This window comes from Daphnia pulicaria, chromosome 1, assembly GCF_021234035.1.
Source record: "Daphnia pulicaria isolate SC F1-1A chromosome 1, SC_F0-13Bv2, whole genome shotgun sequence".
Lineage (NCBI taxonomy): Eukaryota > Metazoa > Arthropoda > Branchiopoda > Diplostraca > Daphniidae > Daphnia > Daphnia pulicaria.
Genome location: NC_060913.1, coordinates 20,368,750 through 20,389,619, shown reverse-complemented (window position 1 = coordinate 20,389,619; position 20,870 = coordinate 20,368,750).

Genomic DNA, 20,870 nt, shown 5'->3' with positions numbered 1-20,870 from the left:
GTTCCAAATACCCTTACATGTAAATGAGCCATAAGAGCTGTTGAAACCGGGAGAAACGACGATGGCGCCGTAGTGGCCTGCCTCAGCATACGCTTCAGTTTCATTGTATGGCGTGACTCCACCATTCTTCTCATCCACCATGGTATAACTGACAACTGCTTATAAAAAATTACTTCTAGTCCTTGTTCTTTTTTTATTTATATAATTGCATCTATGGATATTTTAAAACTTCTTCCCTGAATAATTGACAAGGCTGGTAAACCATTTTAAATACGTTGGGCTCAATTTTTAGAATTTCACCACACATTTGATTCAATTTCAGATTACTGACGACAATTAAGCTGCTTGAAGATCATCACTAAATTAAAGTCCATAGTTGATGGTTTTGCGCAGGTAGGCCTGGACTCTCTTCAGTACCTTCCAGTGCTCCATGCCAGGGTTTTGGGAAAAACACGAAGTTTGTCCAACGGCATATGAGATATCTGGTTGCGTCAGCTTAGCAAGATGCATTAAGGAGCCGACCCCTTAAAAAAACATTGACCATAGAGATAGTTTTTCCTTAGTACGAGGGCACATGGATGGTAAAAGTTTGACGCAATGGTCAACTGGAACGGTGATAGAGCTGTAGTTGGTCATGCTGAATCTTGCAAGAACTATTTTACAAAGTTTGGTTGAGAGTGGTGAATAGTCCGTTGAGTGCAGTTGCGTTCATTGTTGATCGGTCAGCAGGATTTAATAACTCAATAATTTCCATCAGAACTGAAATTGTGGTTGTTCAGGATCAGGTCGTCTTCTATGTGCAGGATGAAGAAGTTTGCTTCCTCATCTGGCTACCCCAGACTGAGGTGACGGTAGAAAATGCAGGGACAACATTTAAATCTTTTGAGGCCGAAAGCCAAATTCGTTAAATTTGACATTTCAAACACGGGAGGCCTAATTTAAGCCTTAAAGACTTTTGACAAGACGACACACCTCCTCTTCTTTTCCAGGAACAATGAAGCCTTCGGGTTGTTTCATGTGAATTTATTCTTCCCGTTGTCCTTAAAGGAATACGGTTTTGACGTCGAGTTAGATCATTTCAAGGTTCTTGTCTGTTGCAATGGCCATAATCATCCAATAGGAGTTGGTCTTCGCTAGTGGTTCATAAGTCTCGGTGTAGTCGAGACCACGAATTTGAGAGAATTCTTTGATCACGAACCTGGCCTTGTATCGTGGGGTAATTGTCTTAAAACTGGCTTGTACTTTAACACCCACTTGCCTACGATTGCTTTTTGGTCAGCTGGTAGTTGGCATAGTATCCAAGTATTGTTCTCGAGAGTTGTATATTCTTCATTTATCCCTTTAATCCAGAAATCAGTCTCTAGACAGTTTATGGCCTCGTGATAAGTCCCAGGCTCCGTTGGATTGAATATTGATTCTTGATTGACTGGATTATCGGAAAAAAATGATTTCTTTGGTGACTGACCGGACCTGTCTTGGTCTAATACGTGTATAAGTGTTGGACGGCAAGGTTGATTGGATGCTGCTGTTGACTTGAGGAACTTCTGCTGCAGCTGGAGTAGCATTGTGGGAATCTTGATCCATGACTATTTCGGTTTCCTGAGTAGCTTCGTTGTGAATCAGACGGTAAGTTCGAAGAATTGATCCTCCATGAAATATTTCTGTGACGGGGGGGGGGACTGCTTCTTCGATTGCAGCTACTAGACAAGCTTCGTCTTCGTTAGGAGCTTCATTTATGATTTAAACGTAAATTTCTATTGTTTCCGTCGATGCTTCTTTATTGCTATCAGCGAGCTGTATTTGGTCATTGTGGAGGAAAATGAGGTTGTGTTAAAAATGAATAATACAAAAAGTTATATGTGAATTTACCTTTAAGGGTGGCTGGTCCTTTGTTATATGGTCACGGTAAAGAATGGTTTCGTCGATTTTGACGTCTTTGCTTACTACGATTTCTTCTGTAGTGGGAATGAAGATTCTAGATTCGTTTTGAGTTGAGCATCAACGTCTGACAAAGAAACCTTCTTGACTTTTGGGTTCCAATTTTGACGGGTTTCTAATAAAAGCTTTTGATCCAAATATCCGGATATGGGTCTTGTTGGGTTTCCTTTCGTTCCAGTATTCATAGGGAGTAAGTTGAACAGTTCTTGGTAGAACCCAATTCTTTATGTGTGTGATCTAAGAGATGGCTTCCGCCTAAAAGCAAGCGGGTAGTCCGCTTTCAATTATCATATATCAGATTAGTTTTAAAAGGGTCCGGTTGAGACGTTTGCTGAACCATTTTGTTCTGGCGTGTGAGGAGCGTTGGCTTAATGACGAATCCATTGTTGGGCGAACCCAGTGTTCGGAAGATCAATTGAAAATAAAAATTAAATAAAAATCAATCAATAAAAAAAAAGAAAAAAAAAAGAAAAAGAAAAATCAATCAATCCATCACGATTTTTGATTTTGATTTAAATCACGATTTAAATCACTCGAAACTATAGTTGTATTAAATATTAACATGGATTTACAGATTGTGAATTATTTTAAGTAATACAAGTATTTCTAGCAATAAATCTTTAAGGCGATTTCTTCTAGCAGTTAAAACTAGAGGTGCAATACGAAATAGTCTTTCGACAGGTGCACTGGAAGGCAAGGCAGTGTTGAAAAACAAAAATTTTTTCTTCATCGCAGGGTGTCTATCGAGCATAGCAAGGCTCTTATCTTTGTCAGAAAGATAAGAATCTACCTCGTCTTTAGTGTGAGAAACATCGTTGTCGAAGTTGAGGGGATCATCCTCACTTTCTTCACTTGTTCGTGGAGACACCATAACGAAATTTACAATTCTTGCATTCAGACGATCCTTAGAGAACTTTTTTTCAGTGTCCGTTTTGAGCCAGGAAAATTTAATTTTCGGGTGAAAAACTGCTGCCAGAAGATAATCGTCATCTCGGAATAAATGTCCAAATCTATATTTAAATATGAGTTTGTATTATTAAATAAGATAGCTAATTGAAACAAATATTGGTAACCAACCTATCGCCAAGCTTTGTCAATATTCCATCTGGGAGTGGGACTAATTTATGAAGTTCCATTGCCTCCAATTCAGTTTTGATTTTCATTATGGAGGGCAAAACGAACCCTAAAAAGCAGTTTGTTTATCCTTGCAATAAATCTAAATAAATAGAAATTGGTTTCATGATGCTGACGTACTCCAAGAAAATCTCATAATCTTCATCGTCCAGCTGAGGAATAAAAAGTTTAGTGCACAAATCATTAAGCAGCTGTTTGTTAATGTTGAGAAGAATTCTCAAACAATCAAAGGGAGAATTCCATCGGGTTGTGCAGGGCTTTGGCAATTGACGACCAATTGTTACTTCAGTTAAATCAGAAGCCTTGGTGCTGGCACTTGCACTTTTCATGATGTTTGTGTTTTGGAAAAAGCCTTTTTGAAATCTCGTTGGATGGAACTTGAAATATATTCAGTGCTGTTTAAAATTTTTTCTTTGTCGCAGCCTGCGAGTAGAGCTAAAGTATGAGCCGCACATCGAAGATATAAGCTGGAGGCCAAATGTTGATTGTTGGCTGTTGTTTTTCTCCATACACATCAAAGTTTTCCAATATGTCAAAAAGTGAACTAATGGTGATTAGCGTTGCTTCGTCATCTTCACTTATTTCCATTTCAATAAGGTCATCTTCAGACTGATCGCCAACAGTGACTTCCGCAGTGTTTCCCATGGAAGGGGAAGACATATATTCTTTCATGGCCTCAACGAAGTTGGAACCGTTATCAGTTACTATGCTTCACTTTTCCTTCAAGTTGAAAAGTCTGTATAACAGAGTGCAGCAATGATACAATCCGGTCGTATGTGTGAGCCCCTATGTATCAATGATAGTTTATCAAATAATAATAAAAGGCCATCTCAAAGAATTGTCATCAATTGTCACCTTTAAACCGTTTTATGGCAATTGCACGTGAAACCCGGGTTAGATTGTTTTTTAGCCAATGCAGTGCCACTCCAAGAAAGCTGCGATTTTTCGAACTCCAAATTTCCGCCGCCGACAAACAAACAACGCTTACGGTGGAAAAAGATGAAATTACGTTTTCTCTAAATGAATTGAACTGATTTAAAACGAGAGTCTTTGCATGTTTTACACTCATCATTGATGATCTTTTGTTATGCTTTAAGAGCATTGCCCGAAAAAACATTGACTCAACCGTAGAAAGAGGTAAAGCATTCGCAATTATATAATCAATAATAGATTGGTGTAAACAGCCTTATACAGTTTCCGGTAATTTGGTTGATTTTCGTGCGAAGAACTCTTGTTTTTATCTTAAGAGCTTGTTTCTGCTCATCAGACAATCGCGTCTTGGATGGTGTCTCAACTCTCTTTCTCTTCTGAGCTTTGGATTTTTTTAATCTTGCTAGTTCTTCTATATACTTATTATATTCCTTTTTATGGGTAATTGAATGACAGATGTAACATTAATGCGTGACTTAAATATAAAAAAGTTTAGTTTTATCAACCTTAAAAATGGCGCTGCCAATTTGAAGTAGCTGCACGAAGCCCAGATGTTTCTATCCCACACACAACACACTTCCCTTTAATATTTTCATCTTTCTGTGGTTCGTTCTTTTTAAGTTCATCAGAGAACACATAGTTAATTAAAATCCCTATCTGAAACCACTGAACAACCGTAGCCTGATTAACACTAGCATTAGCACAATGGGCTCGCCGCGAGCCCATTGTCGTTTTCTTTGTTGACGTATTGTCCTATTCCATTGTCTGAACGAAGTGTAAGCATGTAAAAATCGATTTCGTTTAGGAGTAGAGTTTTCATTTAGGAGTTTTCATAAAGTGGACTGTCGTGTATCTGCTATAGTGGCCATTACAGGAGACAAAGTCACGGGCCCCTTCGATGTTTGGTGGCGACGAGACCTCATTCGTCCCAGTGGGTGATTCGCCGATCCTTGTTGCTCTGTTCCTTCTCGTTTTGAGAGGTGTCATAGAAAATTTGCCAAACTCGTAGTTGGAGCAAAGTGTCGCTGGGAAGTCGTAGTCACCATTGATGTTTAGTCCAATTGTCAGATCTTCTTTTACCATCTTTATTAAGGATGTGGGGTAGCTTATATGCTGAAGTCATGATGCCAAGTGATGATTGACGCTTGAAGATCTCTTCTAAGAGCGACGAGAGTGAGAGGTTGGATGTTATCACTCTGGGTTGAATGATTCTCGTTTTGTCTCTTCCCGGTGAGGATTAGAGCATTTTCAACTCCTACAGTTGGCAGACGAACCTAGGATTATGTCTTTGTCATACCCTAGTGTCTACCGAATGGCTCTTTTCTCCTTTGGATTCCCTATAGTAACGTAATGCATCCAACTTCTATCAATTATGGCAGTTCAGTCCAACAATGCCTTTAACGATGTTGGGCATCTTGTCAAATTTAATGGAGAAAATTATAGTGAAAATCGTTGCGAATTCTTGGCCATGATGGAACAACTCGACTTAAAAAACATGCTTGATGCCAACACAAATGCAGGGGATTAAATAGAAGCACGGGCAGCTGAGTTAAATTTAAAAAACCTCGTGGGTTGCTTCAAGTATTTGAATTTGAATAGTGATCTCATACTGCTCATATTCAATTTTTTGTTGTTGAAACCGTTACACAGTTTGCATGGTGTTAACACACTCAAACATATTTTAAAAAATTGCGTTAAGCTCTTACATAGTTTGCTTGGTGTCAACACTCTCAAACTCATTGTCAAGAATTAACCTTACATAGTTTGCTTGGTGTTCACACACTCAAACTCATGTTCAAAATTGCATGGGGTACTCACATCGTTTGCATGGTGTTAACACATTCAAACTTAAAGTGAAGATTATATACGTTGAATTTTTATATAAAGCCCAGTTATTTGTTCTCTCAAACATTAATTTATTTGTTTTTCTTTCATTTATCTTCTCAGACTCTGGTGAATGGAATTGTTACTAACCAAGCTTCAATGGACCGATGGAAGAAAAGAGACGTAACATGTAGAAACTACATAATGGCTACTAACTAACCCAGTTAAAAGAAGAACATTTATGGTCTAGCAAGTGGAAGAGAAATGTTGCTAAATATCGAGACCCAATATGACCCACACATTGGGTCATATAAACCACGCAGTTCATCTCGAAGCCAACTGTCTGAAAAGCTTATATAACTTCAAACATGATCCTGGAAAAGTCATTATGTGTCACATCAATGGAGTCCTGACTATTACCAACAAGCTACGTGAAATTGGGAAGACCATGACATGACAGAACTGCACATCTTCAACATCATTACATCTTCCCTTCCCGAGTCTTACGCCAGAGTACGGTCCAACTGAAAACTGTTACCTGAAACCGAACGAACTATTAACAACCTAACAAGTAAACTGAAGGCAGAAGAGACCATCATTGCCAGCTACCTGAAACCAGCTAAAGAAGACACGGCCCTCCCTGCTTCAGGGCAACAGACTGATCACAATGAAAGAATCGCAGGTATTTCTATACATATTTTCATCTTCTCAGTATATACTTTATATGTATAATATATATATATATAATATATTCACAATATATATACTATATTTTATCAGTTACCCAATGTCTATCACAGATAAACCGTGACCATCGTTTATGCCATTGACAAACTATCCAATGGAGGAAAGTACCTCCATAGAGTAAGCAGATGCAGAATCAACAAATTTCGTGGAGGAAGAGGAGGTATCAAAGGATCGTTGGGTCCCCCCAAACTCAGAGAAGGTGGACAAGAATACGAATGCCTATTCTGTGAAGTTGACACACACAAAACAAGAGACTGCATGAACATGATCAGAGCAAAAAAGGCAAGAGATTAGACCAAAACACAAATTAAAAATAAAAATTCTTGAAATAAATAAACTGTGTTTTGAAGTATTTTCTCGTCACCACTCATTTTTTTATCTTCTTTAAAAACCCCTCAGTAGTTTCCAAAAAGGGATTTTATCTTCCTTTGGTGTGAGTATTACACTCATAAGACCATCGATTATATTGAAATGAAACGGGCAAAAAAAGGAAGCTAGTGAATATGGGAAAAATCATGATGCTGATGCATCTTATCCCGCATTTGAAAATTTCCAAAACCGAAGTCCACTAGACTGGTTTGCAGACTCGGGAGCGTCTTGACACATGACACACAACAAAGCACTGCTACGAAATTTCTAACCAATCACACAACGTGCATGGACTTTTACCGGCATCAAGAACACAACACTTAATGTTCACGGAATAGGTGAGGTTCATTTAACCACACAGGTGATTCAGCCCAAAAGCCAATAGATGTTCAATGAACTAACGGTTTAATTCTAGATTGAAGGTGTTGAGCACAAACAAATATTGCAAGGCGTGATCTATGTACCAGAAATAGAAATACACCAATTTTCGATTGTGCATCGACTGAAGCTGGAATGGAAAAATCTTAAAAAGATAATCAAATGACAATCTTCATTAACAACGAATTAGTATACTATGTAGAAAGAACCGGTCTTACTCTCTACCATCTCTACACTAAGTCCAACATCGTATTCAATGATGTAGCGAATTTTTTCGATCATCTAGAAATTATTCCCATAGCACACCGACGCATGGGGAAAATCAATATGAGAACACTCCGGCGGATGCACCACAAAAATATTGTTGACGGCCTGAATCTAACCGACGTAACTCAAGTACAAAAGACCCCACCAATATGCAGCGGATGGGCTAAAGGCAAAATTCACCGGCTGTCATTTTCTGATGGGAGAAAAAAAAATATGCATCATCAGAGAATTAATTACATTCCGATTTTTGTGGCCCAATGTTTTATACATCAATTGGAGGCGAGCAATATTTTGTCATACTCAAAGACGACTTCAGTGGTTTTGTTGCAGTCTACCTCCTAAAGAAGGTATTTTCGTACTACCGATTATTTGATGCACTCGTCAAAACCCAGACTGGTTGTGATATATTGACACTGAGATCTGACGGAGGGGGGAATATGATAACAATGAGTTCAAAACTCACCTAACAGAGAAAGGTGTCAAACACGAAATGAGCTGCCCATACACGCCATCTCAAAACGGAGTTTCAGAAAGATCAAACCGCACTATTATGGAAGCAGCGCGTAGCATGCTACACTCAAGCAACTCACCACTTTGGCTCTTGAGTGAATCAGTCAAGTATGCTTCCTATATCTTGAATCGTGTACCATCAAAAGAAAAACGGAAAAACCCATTTGAACTGTTTTTTCGCATCACCCAACGTGTCAATTATCAAAATTTTCAGATCAAGAACTTTTATCTTTGCCTTGGGCAAAGAAAGGAAGAAAATTGATAACAAATCTCTGGAAGGCATTTTAGTAGGCTTTGATGAAGAAAAAAAGGGCTATCGAGTGTACGTCCCATTTGAAAAGAGAATAATTGTCAGTGCCCACGTCAAAATTGACGAGAACACAACCAGGATGCTGACATGAAAAACCTAGAGCACGGGATGAAAAATTCCTCGGAATCAGATAACGAAGAAAATAAAGAACAAGATATTCATGAAGTGGAAGCCGAGGAGAAAATGCCAATTGTTGAAGCCAACTTCCCACTAGGGGTGTTCATCCAGAAGCGGAACCCGAAAACAAGAGAGAACAATAAAAACTCCCACAAGAAAATCATGAAACTCCCTAACGCAGATCACACAGATCACGCAAAAAAAAATTAAACTCCTTGGCTTACCAACATCTGACGACGAGGCCATGAGCGCTATGATGATTGATCACGACCTTTCGAAGCCCTTCTCCCCGGCAAGCGTCCTAACAATTGATGATGACGTCACATTCCAATGAGTTACAAAGAAGCTGTATTGCTTGCTGCCCTGAAGCTTCTTTTTGGAAGGAAGAAATCAAAGATGAACATCACTTCCTCATGGAAAACAAGACTTGGACCATTGTGCAACTGCCAGTCGAGAGAAAAGCCATCAAATGCAAATGGGTTCTTGACTATAAACCGGGGTACAAGAATGTCGACTCCCGTTACAAGGCGAGGTGAGTAGCAGGTGGATAAGCTCAATTATTTGGTGTTGACTATCTGGATACATATGCCCCGGTGGTAAAACACGTACTATTCAATCCGATTAGTTCTTGCCATAATCCCCCTTAAAAATTTAGAAATTATTCACCTTGACATCAAGACAACATTCCTGTACGAAGATCTCCAAGAAGAAATCTACATGACACAGCCTGAGAGCTATGTTATCACTAGCAAAGAATATTATGGTGTCGACTATTGAAGCCGATTTATGGTCTCAAGCAGGCCTAACGCTGCTGGTACTAAAAATTCAACGAAGCAATTCTTTTATTAGGATTCAACCGATGCCTACATGGCCCCTGTGTGTACTATCGATTTACTGCGAAAGGAAAGCCACTATCATGGTCATTAACGTCGATGATGGACTTGTCAGCAGCAATATCCCGGGTGTATTGACCGAAATAATTGAGTTTCTGAAAACTCACTTCCAGGTATACGTTATTTACCTGCCAACCGCTTTGTCGGACTTAACATCTCCCGGGATCCCCAAAAGCGAACGCTCTCCATTAACCAATTGGACTTCATCAAGAGTATGTTAAAAAGATACGGAATGGATCGATCCAATTAGTATCCCAGCTAATCCAAACTGCCGACTCAAACCAGAGATGTCCCCCAAGACAGAATAAGAACGGCATAAAATGAAAAGGTGCCATATCGGGAATGTATCGTTGTCGTTAATGTACTTAATGGCCATTGCAAGACCGGACATTGCTTTTTAAATATGACCCAATATCAATCAAGCTGCAGCTTACGTCTCTGACCCGGGAAAAGAACATTGGACTGCAGTAAACGAAATCCTGGCCTACCTCAGACGAACCAATCATCACGGTATTTGCTATGGCGATCGCCCCAACTCGACTCTACTCGGCTACAAGACGCCGACTGGGCCCGTGAACTCAAAAAACGAAAATCAACCACTCTGGTGTTCTATTTCTCTTCAATGGTGGAACAGTATATCATATGGCAGTAACGTCAACGAGCAACCGCCTTATCCCTTTATCGACGTGAGCCGATAAAAGTTTTCAACTTCTAGACGCCACGTCAACAAGGATTAAGAGAGGATTCCCTATAGGGTTTTGTCCCGACAGGCATTAGAACGATCCAGAGGATCTCGCCACGAATGTCCCTACGGCCGAAAAAGGGTTATCTACCCGAGATTCTGAGTTCTACTCAGCAAGTGAAGGCGCAAAAGAGTTCATCTAGCTAAAAAGCTTACTTTTTGAAATCGGTTTTGATGTTGGTCGACAGGTCGAGTGTCAATTCGATGCGATAGCAAATTTTCACTGGCGCTAATCAACGGTGAGGAAAGCAAAACAGCAAAATACATCGATGTAAGGTATTTTATCACTCGCGAGCAACATGATCTGGGGAATATTCTGGTCACCCACATCCGTGGAAAGGAACAACCGGCCGACATATTTACCAAACCGATACCTTGAACGATGTTTGAAAATTATCGTGAACTAATTGGAGTCCAACATATTACAGAAGACAACTAAAATAGACCAGGCTCGGCAGGTCGGTTAAGTCCATTTAACCAGGTTGATTTTTGACTCACCATGATTCCCTACACTACACTTTGTATTAGCAGGCGACCCTAAAGGATTATGTCTTTGTCATACCATAGTGTCTACCGACTGGCTCTCTTCTCCTTTGGATTTCCTATGGTAACGTAATGCATATCATCATCATTCCTTTATGTTGCCGACGCCTAGAGTCTCTGATGGGAAGTAATTAAGATGGGAAGTAATTAAAAGAGACGCAGGCATTAGAAATTGATTCGATAAGAGGCATAACGTGCTCGATACTAAGCTTTAGCCAGATCATCAAGAGACCATCTGATCCTGGAGTGGAGGTATTTTTTAGCTGTTTTAGGTTCTCTTGGATTTCAGCCAGAGTTATAGGTGGAGAATAGTCTAATGGGAGGCCGCTGTTCAGTTGTCTATAAACTTCGGATTCTAACTAGTAGTGTTGAGGCAATGTGATAGGTTGTTTTGGGAAGAAGTTATCGGCGAGACACTACATAATTTGGTTCTGAGAGCTGAAAACAGATCCAAGAGAGCTCAGTTTTTGGGGAAGGCCATTGGAAGGAGGTGGTTGGGTTATTTTTTTTTAACGCTCCGAAAATATCACCATTGAAATTAGCAGAACAGAAATCTTTCCATGAGGCTCTCTTATGGGACCTCAGAGCTTGTTGGTATTTGGATTTGATTGATCTGTATTCGAGTTCTGCTTCGGGTGATCTTAGAAGAGACCTATTCTTGTACGCAGTCCTGAGATCGTGGCGAAGAGACCAGAGTTTCCTATTCCACCAAGGCATTTTTTTTGCTGGGTTAAAGATTGAGACGCTGTATTTTTGCTTTTGATGGCACACGATCTGATGTAATCCGTAAGAAGAGTGATAGATGTGTTGATGTCATTAATACTATGAAGACTGTTAGTAGACGAATTGGCAAGAAGATTATGCGACTAAGGGGAAGTAAAGTAGTGAAACGTTCAAGGTTGCACGATTCGGGGCGAGGGAGCGAGTTGCCTACACCTCGATGAGCGGTGCTGGACGAATCTAGAGTTTGAATGGACACTGAGAAAGCAATAAAAGGATGATCTGACAGCGAAGGGAAGTCGGGATATCTCCAGTTGTGTGGGTTAAGCGAGTCGCCGAAGGCTGAAACGTCAATAAACGACGTGTTACTGGGCTTTTGAGATAGGCTGTCCAAGCTGGCATTGGCAATGTTTAACTGAAAAGATTGAAACAGCGATTCTAGGTCCAAACCTTTGGAGTCTGTACCTGAGCTATTCCAGAGTTTGTTTTTGGCGTTGGTGTCCAAACCGAAGACTGAGTGTCTAGTATTAGCGCACAGTTCTGATAGCAGACTATTAAATGAAGAAGGGATGATGGGAAGACTAGGACGGAGATAGACGGAGAAGAAGAAGATCTCTTTGTGTTTGATATTGACTCTTATACCGCTATTGGAGTTTGTGGCACCCCAGGGACAAGGCGATGCCTTGAGGGAGGCTTTTGCGAAAACGGCAGCTCCATATGCATGATCTTTAGTTAGATTGTGGAAACAGACGTATCCAGGAGGGATATATTTTAATTCGATGCCGTTATTGAAGGTGGCATACGGTTCTTGGATAAGAATTATATCGAAACCGGGGTCCAAAATAAATTTTGAGAGGGAGAGAGCTGCTTCTCTACAGTGCCTAAGATTGATTTGAAGGCAGGATAGTGACGAAACCCTATCAGTCATAGGAAGAGAATAGAGCGGTGTATCTCGAAACTTCGGCTATCTGAGCACTTCAGCTCGTGTGCCCTGCCTCGTGGTTTCCTTGACCATTCGGGCATTTAAAACTTGATTTAGGGACCGTGCAAGTGGAGGTTTCGTGATCCAGAGAACAGCATCCACATACTGTCGAAGACGATTTGCAGAAGTGCTTGATATGACCGTATCTTTGGCACTTGAGACATCGCCTAACTTCTTTGTCGACATCAACATCAACCGCAAGATGGGCCTTATTTTCGAGGAAGATACGACCACCAGCTAAGATAGACTTTTTAAGTGCCGAGGAGTTAACACATAGACGGACTAGATAAGAATGAGAATTAGGGCTGCTTGTAAGAACCCTGGAGGAGACAACACAGCCCATCAGAGATGGGTTGCTAGACTCGACTTGGGAAATGAGAGATTTTTCCTTAGCTATTTTCAACTCGAGGTCATCAGACCGTTCTGCCAAGGAACGTTGAAGAAGGTTATTGAAATGGACAAGCAGAGGGAAGGGGGTGGTGGGAACGTTTTTTCTGTCAAAGAGTTGATATCCCTTCGATTGGTGGTTATTTATACGATTGTTGGCTTCATCTCTATCCGCAGCCATGTTGAAACGCATCACTAAGTTGCCATTTCTCTCGTTGCTTCAGTTGTCGTTTATCTCGTTGCACGTATGATATCCTGAACGGTATATTTGCGTTCAGGTGTACACAAATTTCCATATTTTTCCTGTTTCGCGCCGCCATTACTTTGTTAGAGTACCCCCCCCCCCTAAAGTGTCCTTTTTAATTTTGTGCATATCCTTGAAATCAAAAGACGCCCGATTTTCAAATTTTTTCCCGTGCAAAGAATAAGCTAAATTTTTTCTTGTGTAATCCAATTATATTTACCCATATTTTATTCCCTAAATTTAGTTGATTTTAACGCCCCATTTTTTTTTACTTTCTATAGAAAACTTATCATGGTCGAAAGTCTAAAGCTGCATTTTTCTACCGCTAGGAGCGCATGTTGCATGTTTGACGAGGCCACCCCTACTCCTACAGCTAGTCATTCTGTCATTTCAGTCTCATAAAGAAAATGTCTGCTGACTGTAAGAAGCTAATTGTTTGGACAGTATTTTTTTATTACTTCTTATTGGAGGATACAGTGTAAAGTTTGGAAAGATGAAAATTTATATTGTGAAAATTGTCGTTGTTTTTCAGTGTGAAATTTGCGATTTATAATAACTTAGAGTTCATACATTTTTTTTCGTTAATTACGTTTTACAGTTATTATGGTTTTTTCAGGATATAGTGCCAGCAACATTGTTTTTTTATAGAGATAAATTGAAAACATATTGCCTTTCTAAGGGCAGAAAACAGTCTAAAGAAAACACATCAAGATCCTGTCAATTCATAACAACCTTACTTGCAACACGTCTAAAATCTTTTAACACTTCTTACTGCTACTTTGATAATAACCACTAATCGATTATGAAAACTATGTTTTTTAGATGCAGAACCAAACATTGCATTTATCGAAAAATTAAATAGAAGGCTTAAGCTTGGTTAGCTGTTGGTGTACGTGGGTGAATCCTGAATTAATCAATATTTAGTATAACCTCCTTTTGCATCAATGTCAGCCTGTTACCTCCGATGCATTGAATAGATATACTGTTCAAGTACACTTCGTTATATTTCTCCCCTGAACTTTAAAAGCTTTCCCCATGCATCAGTTACACTAAGAACTGGTGGTGTTTTTTTTATGTTTATGTGAAAAAAAAGCATAAAGGTATCGGTGTAAGAGGGTACTCTAAAACGTGCGCTATGTCTACCTTTTTCTCCATGGAAATGGACAGAATTCGTCAAAATAAGTCGCGCTCCATTCTTACTTGTGTAGTTTTGTCATGGGCCCCTTTTTCTTCAGCTTTACCCCTTCGGATGAAAAGGTCATTAGTTTCTGTCGTTGAATAGGTTTTAGAAAAGATTCCAGATAATCCACGCATCGTTGAATGAAATCATTTCGAAGAGAGTCCCCCCCGTTTTTCTCTTATTGATAAAAGAAAATTTTTTGTGGTAAGAGAGGCTGCTTTTCCGGTGCATAAGTTTACTAAATTGTCGGGTTATCCTCGAAAGGGTTTAGGCATGACTTCACAGATTCCAACACAGAGAAGTTTTCTCCATATTTAGAAGATTGTCATGAAATCAAATGAGCCATCTTGCGTAGTACTGGTGGTTTAAAAATAAACTTGCGATACTCGTCAGCAAGTATATGAAGAGTTTGTAGTCAACAGTTCAGATTGCTCTGACAAATTGATGGTACAGCTCAATACTGGATAGCTCAATTAACTGGATATAAGTCATCCAGTACTTGGCAGTTGGACCATGATCGCCATTCATCGTTTGTTGGCAGAAAGATTGCAGAAAGAGTTCTTCTATTTCCATTGACAGTTTCATTGAAAAATTGGTCGGTTTTAACTGTTCCAGTATACCTCGGAACTCTTCGACAAAGGAAGGATCCATGGTATTCAAGAATTTTTCAAAATGTAGACTTCGCAGGGCCGCAGCAAAAATTAAGTGGACTTTTCTACATCGACTGTAGTGTTTTCCAGACAAAAAAGCGTCCATTAATCCCTCTGCTAATGCCGAACTTTCAGGTAAAATGTAAGGTACACAAGAATCTGCGATGAATTTTTCTACCGCCTTGAAGAAGGAAAGTTCTATATGGAACGATCCAAGTTGGATAAATATAATTTCAAATTTGGGACTTTCTTCAGATTGAATGCTGAGCGCAAACTTAGCAATTGCGAGATCATGTGTCACCGACATGTAATTTTTGTCGCACTCGTCCGCTAGTCGTTTTTGTTGAATGTAAACACGGAATCGACGTTTGAATCAACGTTTACTTAGCATACATACCAACAATAAAATCTGTACACCTTTTTAAGGATGGTACAAACAGAAACCACCTATTTCTCATCTGAGAATCTTTGGTACAAAGGCATATGTTCATATCCCTGGGGTGGAACGTAAAAAACTTGACGTGAAGAGTAAACTCTGCACCTTTGTTGGTTATAGTGATACTCAGAAAGCTTATCGTTTTTGGTGTCAGGAGACAAGAAAAATAGTAATCAGTAGAGACGCTATTTTTTGTGATAAAGACGAAACCGTGTTTCCTGCCAATCCGCTTTTTCCAGAGAAAATAAGCAACGAACTCCCTTCGTCCACTTCATTTCTACCGAAGAGAATGAACAACGTTTTTCCTCCATCTGACATCAACAAAGATGTTCCGTCTCCGGGGAATCGCCGAAATCCAGCTAGAGTGAGACATCAAGCAGTTCCAAGAAGTTCGCTTCCTGCTTTAAGTGCAGAAACTTCAACTACAGAGCCACTAAGCTACGACGATGCTATCTCGTCACCGGATTATTTGCTCTGGAAACAAGCTATGGAGGAGGAGATGGCAGCACTCAATCGCAATCATACCTGGACATTGACTACTTTGCCTAGAGGTCGTTCACCTGTAGATTGCCGCTGGATATACAAGCTTAAACACCGAGTTGGTGGTTCTATCGAAAGATACAAAGCTCGCTTGGTTGCTAAAGGTATCGTAAGTATCTGGGTAGACGATGGTTTGGTGGCAAGCAGCAGTAAGAAAATTGTTTTAGAAATCATCGAGTATCTGCAGCTCCAGTTTGAAATTGTATCAAGACCGGCTGATTTATTTGTTGGCCTCTTGATTAACAGAAACCGTGACAAGAAGTATCTGCATCTCTCACAGCCAACTTACATCAGCAAAATCTTGTCCACATTTTGTATGCAGGATTGTCACTCTAAAGCTACACCAGCCGATCCATTTAATAGACTGACCAAAGAGTCTTCAACTGCAGATTCAGATTCCAGCAAGTTATTCCCTTTTCAAGAAGCGGTCGGCAGTCTCCTATATTGCATGATCACTACAAGACCTGATATCAGCTATGCAGTGGGCCAAGTGGCTCAGTTCACTACTAATCCCGGAAAGTCTCATTGCGAGGCTGTAAAACGTATACTTTCATATCTGAAGGGAACAGCCACTTTTGGTTTACGTTTTCAGAAGACTCAGTCAAATGGAATTTTGTTTGCATTTACGGACGCCGATTATGCTGGTGACTTGGATTCCCGAAGATCTACAACTGGCTATGTGCTGACACTGAACGCCGGACCGGTGGCTTGGGGTAGCATCAAACAAAAAAGTGTAGCTCTCTCTACTACAGAAGCAGAATACATCGCTGCCTGCCACACCGCAAAGGAGATAGTTTGGTTGCGCAATCTACTTCATGAGATTGGTTTTGAGCAAGTTGATTCTACCACTTTGTTCTGTGACAATCAAAGTGCTGTCCGCCTTGTGTTCAATCCTGAATTTCACAAGCGAACTAAGCACATCGACGTTCAGCACCACTTTATCCGTGAAAAGCAGAATGATGGATCTCTTCATATGCAGTACCTGCCTACAGAAGAACAGCTTGCGGATTTATTTACTAAACCTCTTCCTGGCCCACGTTTCGAAAAATTACGCCGGCAAATTGGGATTGAAGATTTATTAGTTTAAATATGGTCTGACATTTTAAATCTATTCTTCAAACTCTTATACTGTTTAAGCGATTTGTTTTTTCCTTCTAAATTTGGAAGAAGTATTGTTTCATTTTCTGAGTGAGGATTCATCATCAATTTCTCACATTTAAATCTTATGTTTTTCCTTCTAAATCCAGAAGAAGTATTTAACTTCTAAAAAAAACAATACTGAGTTGTCTCATATGTCTCATAAAAACCGTATTCCTTGTTTAAGGAAGGGTGTTGAATGTAAACACGGAATCGACGTTTGAATCAATGTTTACTTAGCATCTGTATTTCCAAGTATTTCGGATCGTTTGCTAATCGTCTTTTCTTTCTCCCTCTTCCTTGTGGAAGAGAAGTTTCTGGCTTAGTGTCTTTCAAGCCCTCTTACAGAGATCTATCTTTTGATTCAGAAGGTTCAATAGAAATTTACTATAGCGTACAAAAGTGTGTTTGTCGTCTCTCGTTTTACTCTTATAATTCAACAGTTTTGACATTTTTAATGTCTCCAACACCAACACCCGCCACGGATGTCGGGGGAAACATTCAACTGTGGCAAATATGAAATCTTTTCCATTGGGAGACTGGGCCACGTATCTTCAGGAACGTTGCATGCCACCCAATCCACATAGGGGTACCTTTTACGTGAAGTGCTAAAGGTGACATCTAAATAAAGTCGAGCAGTTTTCCACGTTGAAGGTTGAAGGTATTTCTTCCCTTCTTGGGTCGGCAACTGGAGTCATATTTTCTCGTACCAACCGTGGTCTTTTGGTGTATGGTTCGAGAACTTCCGTAGCTTCCAGAAAATCCCGTCTCTGGAAAACTGATGGACGTCCGCTAGTTCCAGCTCCCACTGGTTGATCTTCACCTTCTTCATCCTGATATATATTACGGTTTGGGGAGAAACACTCGATGTCATCTTGGTAGACGATCCCGATATCATGCAGGGTATCTTTTCCCGTTAATGTTTCAACGTAACGATTGGAGTTGTCATACGCGACGCTTATATTATTTATAAAGGTTAAGTTAAGTCAGTTATAAATCTATGGATACCCAGAATATTTACTAGTGTGAAGGTTATTTTTTTGTTGTAATCCATGCGGTAGGAGAGTAGACGACTCGGAAGCAGCCTACGTTAGTTCAGTTTCTAGCTCTTGGGTTACATTGTAACTGCTGACACAATTACTTAACTTTTTCAGCATTTTGATTGCTTTCCTGCTGCCAGTTATCGATTTAATGACTAAAGCCAGAAGCATTTGCTTTTCCGGTTTGCTTCTGCCGTTCGTAACCGAAAAAATGGAATCTTCAGTCCATGACTTAATCCTGATACTTTTACGGGCACACATTTTTGTTGGATTTGTGCTTAGACCGTTTATGAGACATTAAAAAAACTCTTCACGCACCAATTGAGGTATTTGCACTTCGCCTCCAATAATGTCCTTTACCGTCAATTTACTGGGAATGTTTTTCTTGGTTGTTTCAAATTTCACTTCGAAGAATAAATGCGGCATCTCGAATATATATTGAAAGGGAAAATAGATTAATTTCATTACGCCTTTTAAGCGCATGCAACAAATCATCATTTATAAAGTTTAATGCCTTCATTGGAATTTTCTTTATCGTGTAAAACTTTGTACTTAAAGCTTCGTCCATTGAAAGCGTAGACTTAAAGACAATTTTACCGACTCCAATTGTTGGATGAATGAAGGTCTTGAGTTTTTCCTTGAAATGCATCAAAATTTTCTGTTCCAGTACACTCTTTCTCTTTTTCCCTAAATCCAAATCAGTGTCAGATAAACCTAATCTTTCTAGCGCAAGAAAATATTGGTTTTAAAGATCTGACATGCGTTGTACATCTCCAAAGATAATTATTTTCGTTTCTATAAACGAAAATTCAGCTTTAAATGCTCTTTCACAAATATCCTTTTTTCTCTACCATGAAGATTTTTCTTTTTCATTGTTCTCTTTAATGATAGATTTTTCTCGATCTGCATATTCTTGTTGACAGCTCCTATTATATTTGATTTCCTTGGCAATGAAATCTCCTATGGCACTTATTTTGCACAACAATGAGGTGTCATTTAACAGTTTTGCTTTTTCTTCTATTTTGTGTTGAATATTATTCTTTTGACATGTAGACATTACGTATCTCTCACTTTCGATTTCAAAAATTTCCTTGGTTTTCCAAAAAATAAAAAATTCTTGTCAAACGAAACGATTTTGGTCGAGTGAGGTTTTCACCAGAACGCATCAAACGTACTCCATAATCATTATTAGTATCTGTAACGGAAATTTCATATGTTCAAAATGCTAAATACATGAAAAGTAGATTATTAAAATTTATCGAATAGCTATTTATGTTATTACCAGACTCAAGTAATGGTGGTGTTGGTCCTTCTACGACTTGGAACTCCAATACTTACAATACGACAGATTCCAATACTTTCTGTAACTCACTTGATTTGAGTTTAGCATTTTTTATTTCCTCATGTGAAACTGATGTATAATTGGAGTAACACTTTGCATGATAGCTTGCAGTGTCACTCAAACAGGCTGGAATTTTTATTTGACAAAAACTCGACTCACGACGAAATCGAAACACAGTTTCTGAATCTTTGCATTTCTCTAAGGTTGAATTCGTAAACAAAAATTTTTTTTCTTTAACGTTTACCTTATTATACAAATTTAAAACACAAACAAGCTCCTCACTTGCAATATTGAAACTCATATTTTAACGCATGATTTACTGTAAGCTAAGTTAAAATAAATTCGTGATCATCATAACAAACGCCACTGAGTTGCCAATTATTCCAAATGAGGAATTCATGATAAATGCAGTTAACATTTGTTTATTTTGGTTTCTCATAACTCATTACAGAATTTTGACATTTTTAAAATTATTCCCATACATGCACTACTTTGATGTTCAAAAAAGGCGCGTAAAAAAGCGGCGTTGCCATGTATGAAAAATTGGTCGCAGGTGTAAAAATTGTGCTACACACCTGCATCTGGTTGCCATTTCGCACATATTAAAGACATCTGGTCTTTTACCAATAAAAAGAGCTTTTTTGCTCTATTTTATGGTGTTTTTTGTTTCCAACAGACTCGATTTTGCATTTTCACTCATATTAAGTGTGAAACACCTGCGTCTGGTCGTCATTTTGTACAAAAAAAACGTCTGGTCTATGCCAAAATATTTAATCATAGTTATCCCCAACTAATGGTTTTAAAAAATCTACTTGGAACTATTTTGCATTTTCATTGCGCTCACGCCGACTTCGGGAGCGTCTATAGGCGCAATCGCAACATTTGCCACGAACCAGACTTGGGTTTCCGAACTCGCCATATCTTTATTAACAAGAATATCTTTTTAAAACCTACCTGAAATGATTTTAAGCAAAAATTTGCTGGCTCTCGTACTAGAGCAAACTTATATCTTTCTCAATAGTTTTCCGAAGTAATGGCTTTTTAAGGGGACGCGGCCATTCAAAGTATCTTTGAAGGGATCGAAGGATGGAAGAATGACTAACAATCTGTTGTCTTCCAGCATTTTCCGGAAGGTTGAACTCGTTGAACTCGGAAGCATTTCCGGAGGTTTTTTTCGTCGATTGTGTTTTGAATTTTATTTCATGCAGCGGCGGTCATCTGTTAGTGATAACAAGCGTCGTCTCCCTACTTCGTTTTTGGTCGTTTTTCTTTTTCAAAATTTACGCAAGATGTTTGATACTGAATTAAAATGACATTTTACTAATTTAGCTATTTGTCGTGTTTGATAAATGTTTTGATACTCAATGATAGCTTCAAGAGTAATCTCAGGAAAACGAGGAGCCATTACTTGATTGTTTGACTTTCAATACCAAACTAAAAAGCAGATCATGCCCTCGTCACACTAAAATTTCCGTGGGGCATTTGTCATTGTGAGAATTTTTACACATCT